The following is a 16653-nucleotide window of genomic DNA, read 5'->3' on the forward strand; positions in this document are numbered from 1 at the left end:
CCTGAACTGGGTAATGCATCTTCTCCAGGGAAGTGGAGAGTCTGGAAGAGTTCGGCATTTTATGTGCACTCCCTCACCCAGATACAAAAGAAGGGGGAAGGAAATGTTTCCATTATTCATGAGAGCAGAGTGGGAATGTGACTAAACGCTCTCAATACACAAGGACTCTCATCTCTCTCTCTGATCAGCACCACTTGCCTGCACGGAATTATTGATTCCAGGTTTCCATCCTCCTGAAGCACTGCTAGGTAAATTTCCAGAGCTATTTCCCCCTGCGATGATGCCTCTAGTCTATAATCTTGCTCTGGCAAGCCGAGGAATCGCTCAGTGACAAGTGGCACATTGCTGCCTTACCCCCAATTTCCTTCATTGTCACTGAGCGGTTCCCCCAGCTTGCCAAAGCACAATTGTGGGCTATAGGAAAATAGCATCCCCAAAGGATGAAGGAAGTATGGCCTAAGGTAAAGGTAAAGTAAAGGTAAAGAGACCCCTGGCCATTAGGTCCAGTCGTGGCCGACTCTGGGGTTGTGGCACTCATCTCGCTTTATTGGCTGAGGGAGCTGGCGTACAGCTTCCGGGTCATGTGGCCAGCATGACTAAGCCGCTTCTGGAGAACCAGAGCAGCGCACGGAAACGCCGTTTACCTTCCCGCCAGAGCGGTACCTCTTTATCTACTTGCACTTTGACGTGCTTTCGAACTGCTAGGTTGGCAGGAGCAGGGACCGAGCAATGGGAGCTCACCCCGTCGCGGGGATTCGAACCGCGACCTTCTGATCGGCAAGTCCTAGGCTCTGTCCCTTAACGTGGCCTAAGGTAGGGATGGGTGAAATCTGTGGTCCTCCACCAGGCGATGTGATGGGGACTCCAGCTCCCATCAACCGCACAGCTGTTAGGGATGACAATGGGCACAGGGCAGGGGGGCCAACTTGAGTAGATTATTGGGGGGAGGAGCCCCGCTCCACATAATCAATCACAAAATGCACCACACATGCACAATTTGGATGGCAATGCTCATCAACTTAGGGGGGGGGGGCTTGGCCCCCTCAAGTAATTTACGGGGGACGGGACCTCAGCTCCTAGGAATTGGCTCCTATGCTGTAGGGTCCAACTTTGGTAATATGGTGCCTTGAACCAGGACCAAATCCCCCCCCCCCAATTTTGAGTAGGTACCCATATAAATATAAGTTGCTGTTATTACTTAGGGCCCAATTGGCTCATCAGTCTCTGTGGGGGAACCCTAAATCCAGGGCAATAACCACACTACAGCCTATCCTCCCCCCTCCCCAGGAATCGTGGGAACTGTAGTTTTTTAAAGGGTGCTGGGAATTGTAGCATTGCGAAGGAGGAAACTGGAGTTCCTTTAAAACAGAGAGAGAATGAGCAAGTCTCGTGCTCTGAACGTTCGGGATGCGGCTTAACTTCGGAGCGTTTGACTTCTGCGGGACTTGACTCCTGCGTCGTCACGATGCGCAGCGCGGCGCGTAACATTTTTGCCACCTCTCCTCTTTCTCTCCCTCTCTCTCCGGGCAAGCATCTCGCGTGGCCTTCCTCATCGGTCGGGGCGCCCGCAGCGAGCATCCCGTGCGCGCCTCCTTCCCCGCAATGTGGGGCTTGAAGGAGACGTGGGGGGGGGGGGAGCCGGGAGGCCGAAGGACCGCCCTTCTTCTGTGTCTCCTCCTCCTGCCGCTGCTGCGGGGCTGCCGGCGAGCGCCTGCCAAAGCCGCGCTGCGTCCTGGGGACTCGCCACGCGCGCCGGGCGCCGCCAGCTGCTCCACGGAGCAGCTCCCTTTTCCCGCGCGCCACGCTTCCAGTGCCAGGTATTTCCCCTCGCCATCGCGGAGCAGAGGGTCAGGGAGGGGGGTCCCCCTTCTTCTCCGCCCCCTCCGGCTCCCATTTGCCTTCGCTTGGGTCCGCCTTTTCGCCGCAAACTTTCCCTGGGGTCGCCTCGCCTTGCCTCTCCAACCTTTGCTTCGTGCGCGCAAAAGAAACTTCGCTGTATCCTCTCCGCTTTTCTTTGCGTCTCCCAAGTTTTCAGTTCACGTTAAGGGGACTGGGAAGAACAATGTTTCCCCCCCTCAATGTCCCCCCCCTCTCCTCAGGCTCCCCCGCACCTTTCTTCTTCTTCTTCATCATCATCATCATCATTATTAACTTACTTATTAAACTTGTAGAGCACCATCCCGCCCCCCACACCTTGCGTAAAACTGAGAGCGCCGCTCCGTTTCTTATTTGCAGCGCCAGAGGGTCCCATAGGGGACACTGTTGTGGAAACTCAGCCCTGCAGTTTAGGGGTTGTGTCGGGGCGAGCTGTGCTTCCTTTGAGAAAGGAAGGCACTCTGCACACGCTCAGAGGCAGTGACCTTGCCATCTAGGCTGCAGGTGGAGTGTGCAAGTACTGGCTAAGGCTGCAGTCTGAATTCAGTGGGGCTTGCTTCTGAGTAGACGTGGTTAGGATTGCAGCCGCCTGGGTATCTCGCATGAAGCCTACGAACAGATTTCCAGGGCTGAGCTCTAGCTCAGCTTCTCATGCTCCGTGGATGTCCTTTCAGAAGAGTGAAGCCTCATGGATTGTGTGTGTGTGTGTGTGTGTGTGTGTGTGTGTGTTTTAAGGGTGGGTGTTTTGCTGAGATTGACTTGGAATCGTTTCTCCCCTTTGAAATGGAGTGACTTTTTCTCTTTGAAATGTGAATGTTGTGTAATTCTATGGGGGACGTCTCAGATACAGAACTTGGTTTTCTACTTTAAAGTACTGTAGTAATTTTGGTCTTTTACTAGGGAATGTGTTTGGTTTTTTTAGCATGAAACTGCATCAGATTGGACTCTGTGTCTCTGTGTGCTTAGTAAGGGGAATGACAAACTCTTTGAGACTTAGAGAATTGTAGAGTTGTAAGGGTCCTCCACAGGTCATCTAGTCCAACCCCCTGCAATGCAGGAATCTTAATTCAAGCATCCATGGCAGATGGCCAATCAAGCTCTTCTTAAAAACCACCAAGGAAGGAGAGTCTGTCACCTTCTGAGGGAGTCCATTCCCCTGTCGAACAGGTCTTACTGTCAGAAAGTTCTTTCTGATGTTTAGTCGGACTCTCCTTTCTTGTAACTTGATTCCATTGGTTCAGTTCCTGCCTTCCAGAGCAGGAGAAAACAGTTATGTTTTCAACACGGGTCACATTCTGCTGATCTTGGCAGTCCTGCAACTCAAGGTTTGCCATCTGCAAGGGAGATGTTCCTTAAAATGTGGGTGCTTCCAGGCTACTGCTATTTTAGGATGAGATGCAATCAATATATTGTTCAATTCAAGTCGGGCAATTAAATGCTGTGTTGATCCTCTTGTATAACACATCCCCCACTCCAAAGAAACAAACAAACCCCAGACTTTTTGTGGTAAGGAACGTGATTGGAAAAGGGACTCGAAAACGCTTGCTTTGACATAATGCCATCTAACTTCCTTTGCAAACAAATTGGGACGAATGCTTGATAAATAGCTGGCATTTTCTAAGCTCTCCCCAAACTTTGTGCAAACAAATCAGGACAAATGCTGAAATAATAAGAGAAACAACGGTCACCTGGAAGCCCATACTGCAGAGATCCACCCCGTCTTTCCAGAATACAGATTTTAATAGTAGTCTAGGTTCATTTTCTTTGAAGTATTAGTGTACTATGGTACATTGGATGGTAATGGTATTGCTGCACTCAAAATGGATTTATTTCTCAAAATCAAGGTGCATTAATTGTCTTTTTTGTAATGCCCTTCAATTTCCTAAGTGTGTTTTAAAGGGACAGTGGAAGCTGGCTCCTTCTTATCCCATTAGTGACCTGATCAGCCTTCTCCCTTCTCCTTTGTTTTTTCATCAGATATTACAAAAATATTTGGAAGCAACTATTTAACTTGGCTTTGGTTATTTTTGGTCAGGCTTCACAACACTCTTGTTTAATCTTTCTTCCTAAAAAATATACAGTCATGCCTCGTGTTGCGTCCGCTTCATGTTGCGTCTTTTCGCGTTACGTCCCGCGGCAACCCAGAAGTACCGGAACGGGTTACTTTCGGGTTTCACCACTCGTGTATGCGCAGAAGCTCCAAATTGCGTCACACGCCTGCGCAGACACAGCGCTTCGAGTTTTGGGCATTTCACATTATGGATCCTGTCTGTAACACGAGGTAAAAGGTAAAGGGACCCCTGACTATTAGGTCCAGTCGCGGATTACTCTGGGGTTGCGGCACTCATCTCGCTTTACTGGCCGAGGGAGCCGGTGCACAACTTCCGGGTCATGTGGCCAGCATGACTAAGCCACTTCTGACAAACCAGAGCAGTGCATGGAAATGCCGTTTACCTTCCCACCAGAGCGGTACCTATTTATCTACTTGCACTTTGATGTGCTTTCGAACTGCTAGGTTAGCAGGAGCAAGGACAGAGCAACAGGAGCTCACCCCGTTGTGGGGATTTGAACCGCTGACCTTCTGATCGGCAAGCCCTAGGTTCTGTGGTTTAACCCACAACGCCACCCACATCCCTGTAACACGAGGTACCACTGTAATAATAATCCAGTTAAGCCGAAAATCATCTTCCAAAAGTTGAGCTGTGCAGCAGCACCCTGTAGAAGAGAATTGATGTGAACCCTCTTTCATTTGGGATGCTTTAGGCATTGATGTCCTCAGCTAGTTCTTTCTCTTTATTTTTTGGGCTACCTTGATTGTTTCATGTATTATATTTCTAGGTTACACTTAAAACAAGAGAAGGGCTCCTCAGAGACCCAAGTGCATCCCACTGTCCACGTAGGAAATCCATAGCCACAGTATCTCTTGATAGGTAGCCTTCAGCATTTGCTTTAAAACCACAATCAGGGCAGCCTGTTCCACAACTGAGAGGCTAATTCCATCAGGAAGTTATTTCTAGTGGTACAAACCTTTTGTTGCTTTACCTTACAATGCATTAAGGTAAAAGTATTTTGGAGGGATGTGGGTGGCGCTGTGGTCTAAACCACTGAGCCTCTTGGGCTTGCTGATCAGAAGGTCGGCAGTTCGAATCCCCACAACAGGGTGAGCTCCCATTGCTCTGTCCCAGCTCCTGCCAACCTAGCAGTTCAAAGCACACCAGTGCAAGTAGATAAATAGGTACCGCTGTGGCGGGAAGGTACATGGCGTTTCCGTGCACTCTGGTTTCCATCACAGTTTCCCATTGTGCCAGAAGCAGTTTAGTCCTGCTGGCCACAGGACCCAGAAAGCTGTCTGCGGACAAATGCCGGCTCCCTTGGCCTGAAAGCAAGATGAGCACTGCCACCCCATAGCTGCCTTTGACTGGACTTAACTGTCCAGGGGTCCTTCACCTTTACCTACAGTGTATTATGTAAAGACTGTGAAGCTGGCAAATGGAAACATCAGTCTTGTGTAGGTACACTTGCCAAGAAGCGATTGGCTGTAGCTGTACAGTGACAAAAACTTGAGTTTGTAGTCTTCGGTTGGTTGCAGTGTGGATTGTGTTTGTATGAGTGATTGGGGATTGGATTGTTGAGTCAGATTAGCAACATTGATTCGTATGCTGGGGGGGGGGGAATAGGCCATTGTCTTGTTGTGCTGTGTGTGTGATAAAGGGGAGACCCACCATGGTGAAGGCATCCTCCTTTGCTTGTCCCAAGTTTGTTGGTTAACTTTTCTAGTAGGGCAGTTTCCCATACGTTTTGGAACCGGTGGGCTATATTCACTCCTGATATCTCCTTCTCTCCCCTCTCTTTTCCCTCAATCGCATGATGTCTATGACAATAGTGTCTCATATCAAATGTAATTGAACGGTGAAAAAGACTCAGTGAATCAAAAGTAGAGACCCTATATGCAGTGCTTTTTTTCCTGGGGGGTACACAGGGGTACGCATACCCCTAAACATTTTGTGAATCAAAATTTGGCCTCATCGAGGGGCAGTATTTCAATATGAGTAGGAAAATGAGAGTGCCCCTAAACATTTTATTTTTTTAAAGAAAAAAAGCACTGCCTGTATGTACTTTTCCTGGTTTGTTTGGCTGTTTTGTAACACAAGAAAATCTTTAATAAAAACCAAGAACTGAGTTTGTAGTGAAGCAAACCCGCAACTTGATTTAAATGTGCACATTCAAGAGTAATTGCCATTAACAGACTCCCCCCTCCATGCACAACCACACACCGTATGTGTAGACAGGAACCGTTTTCAAGCGTCTTTGTGGGGGATGGATTCTAAATCCAAGAGGGGTTTTCTAGACTTCTTTTGCAGAGAGCAAGGGTGTGAACGCGTTTCTTAAGAACAGGAGAGGGGAAGAGAACCAGAGAAGTTCGCCACTGGGGGTTTTGTCTTCATTAATTCCACCCCCACCCCGGCTGTGGAATTTTTACTGTATTACAGTAACCCATTAGTGTGAAATCATCTCTTTCGCCAGCCCTTGGCTAGCGTTCACGCAGAGCAGGATTGGCAAGGAGCGATGCTGGTTTGCACTACTTTGCTGAGAATGTGGTCCGGTTTGTCAGCAAAAGTGTCAGAGAGTAATTCATTGCATGAAGAAGTTTCGCTGGGAAAATAGATTCTCGCTAGTCCTGGTGTTGGAAGGAGCCGAGGGGCCTGCAGGAGGAGAACAGCCAGGTTGGCTTAGTTGTGTGTGTGTGTGTTTGTGTGTGTGTGTTTGCAGACGTTCTTGGTGCAAGCACATTCTTTAATGTTAAAAAAAGCTGGCATGGTGTCTGTGTGTGTGTGTGTGTGTTTGCTTGGGGGGTGGGGAATCTGGAGCAATCTTGCAGCGAGTACATTTTCAGAAAACAAATAGTATCTTGGTGGGGTGTGTGATTTAATGGGAAAACGTCACGGATGCAATGATCTCTCCCGTTCGCTCACTCCCTTGCACACTTTTGGTTGCTTTTAGTTAGAAACGATCGTTCCCGGGCAAAATACATTAGAAGAAAGGCATCGTTAACGTAGGAAAGACCCTAAGAAAGTATGTTTTGGGTGGGAGTACTTGCCGCAAGTCTCTCTCTTGGATGCGATGGGTACCCAGGCCAATTCTCGTGCAAAATTCCAGAGCTTAGAAGATTTTAGTGGTGTCCTTTATGAAGAGCAAAGGACTTCAAAGTGAGGGTCTGATGGACAGGGATTGCCAAATGACCAGCGGATAACTCTGAATGCGCTGCAGTATTTTACATTTATAATCCACTTTTCCTCCAAGCAGCTGATGGTGGCGTGAACTCCTTCTTCCGCTACCCAATTTGTCCTCACAACAACTCTGTGAGGTGGGGAAGGCTGAGAGGCTGTTCCAAAGCCATCCAGTAAACTTCATGACTGGGTGGGGATTCGAACCCTGCTCTCCCAGATCTGAGCCCAACAGTTGAACCATACTGGGTCTCTTGATAGGATTTCATGATATCTTGTGATTTGCCTTCCAGGCATTTGTGGCGAGATACAGTCCAGTCCTGGGTGTATTTACTCAAAAGTTCTCAAAGGAAATGGGCCAAAACTGCATTCTGGCTAGTCGTCACCACTCAAGATGCCATGTGGCAAGGGCTGGTGGACTTAACAGCTAGAAGGTTGTGTGTAGGGATTACTCCTTAGCCTGTTCTTCTCCTGAACATATCCCACAAGGCAGCTGAGGTTTAGTATCAGAGTTTTCCTTTGCCTGGTTGGGCTGCCTTCCCAGGTGGACCAGCCCCATCTGCCCCTATCTTCTCTCTCCAGCACATGCAGAAACCTTCTCCTTGACCTTTGGACCCACTGTTGGTCTCGTCCGGTCAATCCGCCAGAGCCTGTCTTTGCATGCAGGGGAAGTTCCTAACTCACTGAGGGTTTGAGGCCCACTGGCTACCCTCACCTGGTTTTGACTTGTACATATGGGAATAATAAAATATGATGACCTGGCATTGTGAATCAATAGATCTTGCTGAAATCGTTCCTGTTGCTGGGCATGTGAAATTTATGACTGATAAGGTTTTTTTATAAAGTGAGGTTATGTGTAAGGAAGTATTTTTGCTGAATCAGACAAACTTCCATGCATCTCAGTATTGTTTACACCAGTGTTTCCCAAACTTGGGTCTTCAGCTGTTTTTGGACTACAACTCCCATCATCCCTAGCTAGCAGGACCAGTGGTCAGGGATGATGGGAATTGTAGTCCAAAAGCAGATGGAGACCCAAGTTTCGGAAACCCCTATTTGCACAGATGGAGAGCAGCTCTCTAGCTTTCAGACACAGCATCTTTCACTATTTGAGATTGAACCTGAAACCTTCTGATTGCAAGGCAGATGCTCCAACCACTGAGCTATATAGCCTCTTTTCCCTTTCTCCTTTTCTTGCTATATCCACAGTTGTCTAAATATGGTACAGTGGTACTTTGGGTTACATACGCTTCAGGTTACAGACTCCACTAACCCAGAAATAGTACCTTGGGTTAAGAACTTTGTTTCAGGATGAGAACAGAAATCGTGTGGCGGTGCCACAGCAGCAGCGGGAGGCCCCATTAGCTAAAGTGGTGCTTCAGGTTAAGAACAGTTTCAGGTTAAGAACGGACTCCGGAATGAATTAAGTATTTAACCTGAGGTACCACTGTATCTGTAATCGTTAGCAATAAGCAACAAAGAGGCTTCCAGTCTGCAAAACCAGGACTTCCCCTCGAAACAGTAGGAGAGCTTAAGAAATGAGAATGCCTGGTTAAAATTAAAATTAATTCTCTGGAGGCAAATTTATAAACCAGAGGTCAGAATTTGTCCTGCCTTGACCCTGTGGAGAGGCAGAGTGGTCCTATATCAGGGAACATTCCCACACAGACTGTTCCAAGGACATGTCAACATGGAAGAAGGAAAAGCACATTTGGAAGACCCGGCGAATAATTGGCACACAGCCCTCAAGGTAATCCTAATTATTGAACTAAATCTTCCAGAGCAGTGAAAAGTAATAACGGCCAATTCAATGTCACTTAGGAAGTGGCGTAATATGGGATCGGTCAGTTTCCTGGCCGTGATCCAGACCTCATAGAAAACAGCGAATAAGACAAGAGAGCTTCACACGTTTCTGCTTCTGCCGAGCACGGTAACCGATGATATGATGGCTCCTCAAAACGGAAATCGATGTTTGAAACCTTCCCCCCGACATCTTTATTTAATAAGTACATAATTATATGTGCACTAAATATGGTGAGATGTAAATAAAAGAGAGAAAAAGAGAAACACCACCCATATACAGTCGGGTTACATAAGCTTCAGGTTACAGACTCCGCTAACCCAGAAATAGTGCTTCAGGTTAAGAACTTTGCTTCAGGATAAGAACAGAAATCGTGCTCTGGCAGCGCGGCAGCAGCAGGAGGCCCCATTAGCTAAAGTGGTGCTTCAGGTTAAGAACAGTTTCAGGTTAAGAACGGACCTCCGGAACGAATTAAGTACTTATCCTGAGGTACCACTGTAGAATGGAAAGTAAAGGGGAGGAGGGGAAACACCCAAAACTGTGTACTTTACTTTACAAAGTTGTTACAAAGATTACCTATTACAGTATTTGAAAGAATGGATTCCAAACGTAGTTGAATTTGTCCATGACAAGTCTTCGTTTGTATGCAAGTTGTTCATATGTTGCAAGTTTGTATAAGTCTTCAATCCAGTTGTAGAAGGAAGCCACATTTTTATTTTTCCAATTCATCAGTATCAGTCTTTTTGCTGTGGTAAGGGCATGGAGAGTCCAGTCGTATTGTCCTTTTGTAAGGTTCCATGTGCTGGGTATGTAATTCAAGAGGATATTTTGCTCTGCAAATGTAAGGTTGTTCCGTACAGTTCTGCCGATAGTTTCAGTTTGTTGTTGTTGTTTAGTCGTTTAGTCGTGTCCGACTCTTCGTGACCCCATGGACCAGAGCACGCCAGGCACTTCTGTCTTCCACTGCCTCCCGCAGTTTGGTCAAACTCATGCTGGTAGCTTCGAGAACACCATCCAACCTCTCGTCCTCTGTCGTCCCCTTCTCCTTGTGCCCTCAATCTTTCCCAGCATCAGGGTCTTTTCCAGGGAGTCTTCTCTTCTCATGAGGTGGCCAAAGTATTAGTCTCAGCTTCATGATCTGTCCTTCCAGTGAGCACTCCGGGCTGATTTCCTTCAGAATGGATCGGTTTGTTCTTCTTGCAGTCCATGGGACTCACAAGAGTCTCCTCCAGCACCATAATTTAGTTACCTTCTGCCAAAAAATCTTTCAATATAGGACAATGAAAAAAAAATGTTTTAGAGAAGCAGTATCCCTATTGCATCTCCATCAGTTAGGTACCTTAGATAGCCCTTTTTAAACAAACGTTATGGGGTCCAGTATATTCTAAATATTATTTTTTGTTGCATGAGCCTCAGTTTAAGGTCCAGAGATGCCCTTGTTATAGCACTTAGAAAAGTTTCCTCACTCTGTGGTCAAAACTGAGGTCTCTAATTCTTTATTCCATTCCACCCCCAATACCTGTATATCAAATTGGTTTGCTAGTAACAAAGATTTATATATGTTGATGGCTGGTGTTTTGTTTTCTTGTTGCGTAAGTATTAATCAGCCGCTTCAATATCTCTGGGGTCTCTGAGGCTGTAAAAGCTGCTGTTCTGTAGATGGTGGTTAAAGGTAAAGGTAAAGGGACCCCTGACCGTTAGGTCCAGTCGCGGACGACTCTGGGGTTGTGGCACTATTCTCGCTTTACTGGCCGAGGGAGCCGGCCTACAGCTTCCAGGCCATGTGGCCAGCATGACTAAGTCACTTCTGGTGAACCAGAGCAGCACACGGAAATGCCGTTTACCTTCCCTCTGGAGCGGTACCTATTTATCTACTTGCACTTTGACGTGTTTTCAAACTGCTAGGTTGGCAGGAGCAGGGACCGAGCAATGGGAGCTCACCCCGTCGCGGGGATTCGAACCGCCGAACTTCTGATTGGCAAGCCCTAGGCTCTATGGTTTAACCCACAGCGCCACCCGCGTCCCGTAGATGGTGGTTAGCAACTGTTTTCTTTGGAGAGATTGCCACTGAGCATTTGTAGGTAATCTGTATTTGTCTCTTAAGACAGAATATGTATAAAATTCATCCTCTTCGTTTCTCAGGTGGTCTAATGATAATATACCCAAATTCACCCACTTTTTCCATAGGACCATTTGTTTCCTGATTTTTAAAGACGGGTTTCCCCACAAAGGCATTTTGTCATTGGAGAAAAGATCATATATATATAGAGATCATATAAAGATCATATATATCTCTGTTCTAGTAACAAGAAGCCGAAAGCACCAGCCTGAAGATGACGAGTGAGACCTCGTCGAAACGTCGCCTAGACACCCCAACTCTTACACGGGAAGATACCCGAAAACACCAAAACCTGCATATATATACATATATATATACATATATATATATATATATATTTGGACATGTGGTGCCATATCGTTCAAACAGATGCTGTTGTTTCAATAGTATCTTGAGTATTAATGTATTTAGACCCAAGTGCTGCCCATTTTTCTAGAGGTGCTAGATAGGAATATTCCAAAGCAGTCCAATTTGTGTGGTGGAGTGACCTTCTCTGTCCCTGCCTTCAACAAAGGGGCATCTCTGTTGTTTTTGCAGTCTGTGCTGTTTAAATCTCACTGTCCCAGAAGGGCCTATTGAAGGTTTGTGTGCTCAGCAACATTGCGACATCAGTCTTCTGGAATGCATCAGCTAGCCAGGCCAGGAGGTGATGCTGACAAAAGGTACAGATATTCCCAGTTGCTCTATAACTGTTGAGCATCTTGCCGCACTAGCTTCACCTCAGCCATTGCTTCTGCTTCTGGCTGCAGTTTTTGAGAATATTTTTCTTCCTGCTGTGGGACCGAGCCATTGTGGTGCAGTTGGTTAGAGTGTCGGAAGAGGACTGGGGAGACCCAGGTTCCAAACCCCACCGAGCCATGAAATTTGCTGGGTGGCCTGGGGTCTGTCAGAGTTTTTTAGCCTAACCGACCTCACAGGGTTGTTGTGAGGAGAAAGTCATGGATGCCACCTGGAGATTCGTGGAGGAAAGGTGGAACTCAATTGGAATGAATCAATAAAGCTGTGAAAAATACTAGATAGATTCAAAACCTGAAATTCGAATTTTGCTTTCTAAGACTTGCAAGCGAAACAGGAAAGACAGAAGTTACATTTTAAAACAACAACGTATATTTATTGGAATCTTACATACAGAGGAAGTTGACATAGATGGCAATAGGCCATCGAAAGAGGAATGAAATGTATGAAAATAATATGCAACATATGTATATACACAAAACCATTTTGTATGGAATGAGTTGCTATTTTTGTTGTGGCTGTATTTCCCCCTTAATTGTTTTGTAACTGAACTCCATATCTAGGCTACTATATGATATTGTGATTTTTCAAAGTGCACGCACACCATGATTCGCGATATATTGCCAGGTCAAAAATTATGACGCTGATATCACGGTATGGACTTCAAACCGATTTTGAACGATAGATCACCCAGCCCTATTGTTGCGCTTCCTTTGTTTCCTTTGAGGTCTGTCAGATTCTTCTCCTTGCTTTCTACTGTTCCTTCCTCTTTTGTATCTTCATTTTCTCTTACCTCTCATGCTTCACTTTCCTGCCCTCTAAATGCTGGGAGCGTTGGAAGCAACTCGTCTTTGCAGAACCTACAATGGTTCTGTACAGTATATTTTGGGGGCAAGCTCAAGGGAAGGCCAGAGGTGACAAACAGCGAGAGAAATTCTGCCACAACGCTTGCATGTGCCAAGCACAGTATCCTTTTCCCCCAGTACTCCCATTTGTGGGTCTTACATGATGTTGTTGTTGTTTAGTCGTCTTAGTCGTCTTTGACTCTCCGTGACCCCATGAACCAGAGCATGCCTTGGAAACTATCACTTTCTTCTCAAAGCTGCTCCTTTTTATGTCCATGGAGTTTTCTTGGCAAACTTGGTACCTCGGGTTAAGAACTTAATTTGTTCTGGAGGTCCGTTCTCAACCTGAAACTGTTCTTAACCTGAGGTACCACTTTAGCTCAGCCGCAGCCACTCGATTTCTGTTCTCATCCTGAATCAAAGTTCTTAACCCGAGGTAATATTTCTGGATTAGCGGAGTCTGTAACCTGAAGGGTCTGTAACCTGAAGTGTCTGTAACCTGAGGTACCACTGTACTGGAGTGGATTGCCAGTTCCTTCTCCAGGTGGATCACATTTAGTCTGGCCCAATAGCCTTCTAAATCCGGCTCACAGACGGTCCAGGAATCAGCGTTTTTTACATGAGTAGAATGTGTCCTTTTATTTAAAATTAATCTGTGGGTTATTTGTTGGGCCTGCCGGGTGTTTTTACATGAGTAGAATGTGTCCTTTTATTTAAAATGCATCTCTGGGTTATTTGTGGGGCATAGAAACTCATTCATATATATCTTTTCAAAATATCGTCCGGCCCCCCACAAGGTCTGAGGGACAGTGGACCGGCCCCTGCTGGAAAAGTTTGCTGACCCCTGGTCTACACTCTCACCTATGACCTGTCTGTCTTGGGTGGCCCTGCACGGCATAGCTCATAACTTCTTGGAGTTATTCAAGCCCCTTCGCCGTGACAAGGCAGTGATCCATGAAGGGGATCTTACATGATAGTACTGTAGGGCATTAAAGGGCATGGAAACAAGTGACTCCGGTTTGCTTAGTTTTAGTTAGCTCTAGAGAGGATTGCATCTTGGTGCAAAAAGATTCCTGTTAATGGGCCACTTGACCTGCGGATCCGACAGCTTATTGCAAAGTCCATTATCAGCCTTATTGATATTGTGCCATGTTTTATCTTCACTGGGAAAACACACACACACCTTCTCACCACCCCACCCTGGCTAAACCCTATTAAAACGTCCTGAGCTGTCTGTACCATTCACTGCCGTCACTTCAACATGGTACCAGACTATTACATGATGTATCCATTGCGGTGGTTTATTATTATTATTTCCAAATCCATGACAGCATGCCGTAAGGCACCCACACAATTGCGTGGCTCCTGAATCTAGCTGAGTAGACCTTTGCTTCCTGGTTCCTGTGGTTTGGCCTTTTTAAGAAAGAAAGAAAAAACCCGAGCACCATACCATTAACACTCAGTTATGCAACCGTGATGCGGTATGTGGATTGCAAAGGCTGCTTGCCCATCGGCATTCGGCTGGTGTAGAACCAACCTATGCTTTTGTGCTGCTGCCGACTGGCTGTAGGCAGAACATGCAATGTCAGAGTACAAGGTGCTGTTATTCTGCATTGGCAGAGGGGGTGAGGCAGGGCGAAGTGCTCTCAGTGAATCAATAGGGGAAGAGATATACCAAAAGCACCAGGTATTAAAGGAGACTCCTTCATTTCATTTCATTTCATTTATTGAATTTATATACCGCCCTATACCCGGAGATCTCAGGGCGGTTCGTAAAAAAAGATCACAATATATAAAATAAAAATAAAAATCTAATAATACCCCCCCCCCAAAAAGAGCCAAATTTTAAAGGGTGTAGGATACTGATTAGGTCAGCCAAAGGCCTGGTTAAAAAGGAACGTTTTTGCCTGGTGCCTAAAGGTGTACAATGAAGGCGCCAGGCGGACTTCCCTGGGGAGAGCATTCCACAGATGGGGAGCCACTGCAGAGAAGGCCCCGTTCTCGTGTTGCCACCTTCTGGACCTCTCGAGGAGGAAGCACATGCAGGAGGGCCTCAGAAGATGCTCTCAGGGTCTAGGTAGGTTCATATGTTTTGTTTACTGAAGCTTATGGGTTGCTAGTGTTTTAAATGAGTAGTCCTCTGCTAATCACCCTCGCATCCTATAATATGGAGGGGAGTGACCTATACCAGACATACCTCTTTCAGGGGTGGTGGTGCCATAGATTCATGTCATATCAAGCAGTATTTGAAATTTGCCAGGTGCATTTTGCACCTGGCTATCGGCCAGTTGCAACCAAGTGAAGATGCCCGGTTGTCAGGATGACGCCTGACGTCTCCACCATCCGGAGGTGCTATGCCTGGGGATCACTGGATCTTGACTGTTTTCACACACTAGCAACACATCCTGTAGAATTCTCCCTGTGATATTTTATCTTGCACAACCAGAATGAATTTCAGGAACCAGAAAGTCGTATGGAACAATGCAACTTTTGAGCTGTTACAGTCACCAAACAGAATGCCTAATTGCCATTTTGGGGCTCTAATTTTCAAATGATGGATTGACCGTGATTGATTCTCAGTTAAACATCTGGCTGGTTCAGATGACAACCTTGAGCTAGGTTAAGAGGCTTGAGAACTTAAAGAAGAAAAATCACCTGACCCAGGGACGGTCCACATATATATTGGCCTATTCCGACCTCTCTTTTTCTTAATGGTGACACAGACCATTCATAACATAAGAATATCCTTTACAAATGTGAGCAGGGCAGTGGGGGGGGGGGTAAGTGAAGACGAGTGATGGCAATTCACTATAGCATCATTCACCGCTCCTACTCAGGCTGCACAGAAAAAGCATTTTGGTTCCTGAAATTCATGCCGATGGTTCAGATGAAGTATAACTGATAGAATTATACAGGATATGCTGCTAGTATGTGAAAACGGTCAAGATCCAATGTTCTCCAGGCATGCACCTCAAGACGATGGAGATATCAGGCATCCTCATTTGGTCACTACCAGTTGATGTCAGGTGCAAAATGCGCCTGGTGCCTGGCTAATTTTGAATTCCGGCTGTAACATGAAAAGGTGGTTAGTTTTCAGAGTTGTTCCACTGTGGAGGGGAGAAAATCACATATTTAACTTACCAAAAACTGGTTGAGGCAACACATTAACAGCAGTGAGAAGCAAAAAAGGTTTTTGGTTTTTTAAAAAAATTGGTAGAAATCTCACAGAGGTTTGAAAAGGGGGTGGGGGTGGGGATTGAGGCTCTGTCTGGGTTTCTCAACACTGTACTGGATCTCCCCAGCCTTATAGTTTGATCCTCTGACTTACAAGCCCAACTGACAATTAATTAAACTGTCACAAGAGACTAGGGCCCTGCGGGACCTGACATCCTTCCGCAGGGCCTGCAAGACAGAGTTGTTCCGCCAGGCCTTTGGTCAGGGCGCAGCCTGACTCCCTCCGCTGGCAACCTGCACAGAATTTTGTTTAATCGGTTGCCATCAATTTGATTTTAACTAATTTTTATAATGAAATATTTTTAGAATGTGTTATTATTTGATTGTTTATTTGATTGTTGTTAGCCGCCCTGAGCCCGGCTTGGCTGGGGAGGGCGGGATATAAATAAAATTTATTATTATTATTATTATTATTAATTGCACATGGAGCCTTATTGCTATGACGGGGGGGGGGGGAATAGGCTAAAACATACCCTATTTATTTTGGCTTTTAGTTGGTTTTTTTAAATTGGCTTCGGTGTATCCTGAGTGAAACTAAACAGGATTATAAATTGGGCTTGGACTATGAAAATGGCCACTCTAATAATTGGCTTTCCTAGCACCATAAAATGTATAGCGCACACAATATATAGCGCTTTCAGTTTTAACTATAGGAGTTGCTTTTTGGAGTGTGTGTGTATGGAGGGCAGTTAATTGCACATAAACTGCTGCTGGGTTTATTGATTCTTCAGAAGCTAATTATAGGGTGAAACCCCCTAAATTTGCTGCATCGGTGACAGAAGTGTTGGCGGAATGACGTCGTCCAACGGCATGTTTGATGTG

At 46.0% G+C, this 16653-nt stretch overlaps 1 protein-coding gene across 2 annotated transcripts in view; it reads left to right on the forward strand.

The window, feature by feature from the left end:
• The first annotated feature begins 1736 nt into the window (after positions 1-1736).
• Positions 1737-16653, forward strand: part of KCNS3 (potassium voltage-gated channel modifier subfamily S member 3) — a 55612-nt gene continuing 40695 nt past the window's right edge. Inside the window, exon 1 of one of the 2 annotated variants that reach the window (XR_014006792.1) lies at positions 1737-1817. The gene's annotated coding sequence lies outside the window, so the exon portion shown is untranslated. Of the gene's footprint in view, positions 1818-2372; positions 2573-16653 lie in introns of those variants that run through there. The other variant, XM_081189136.1, reaches the window with a different exon arrangement.

The sequence above is a fragment of the Podarcis bocagei genome (genome assembly GCF_964188305.1).
Source record: "Podarcis bocagei genome assembly, chromosome: 3".
Classification (NCBI taxonomy): Eukaryota; Metazoa; Chordata; class Lepidosauria; order Squamata; family Lacertidae; genus Podarcis; species Podarcis bocagei.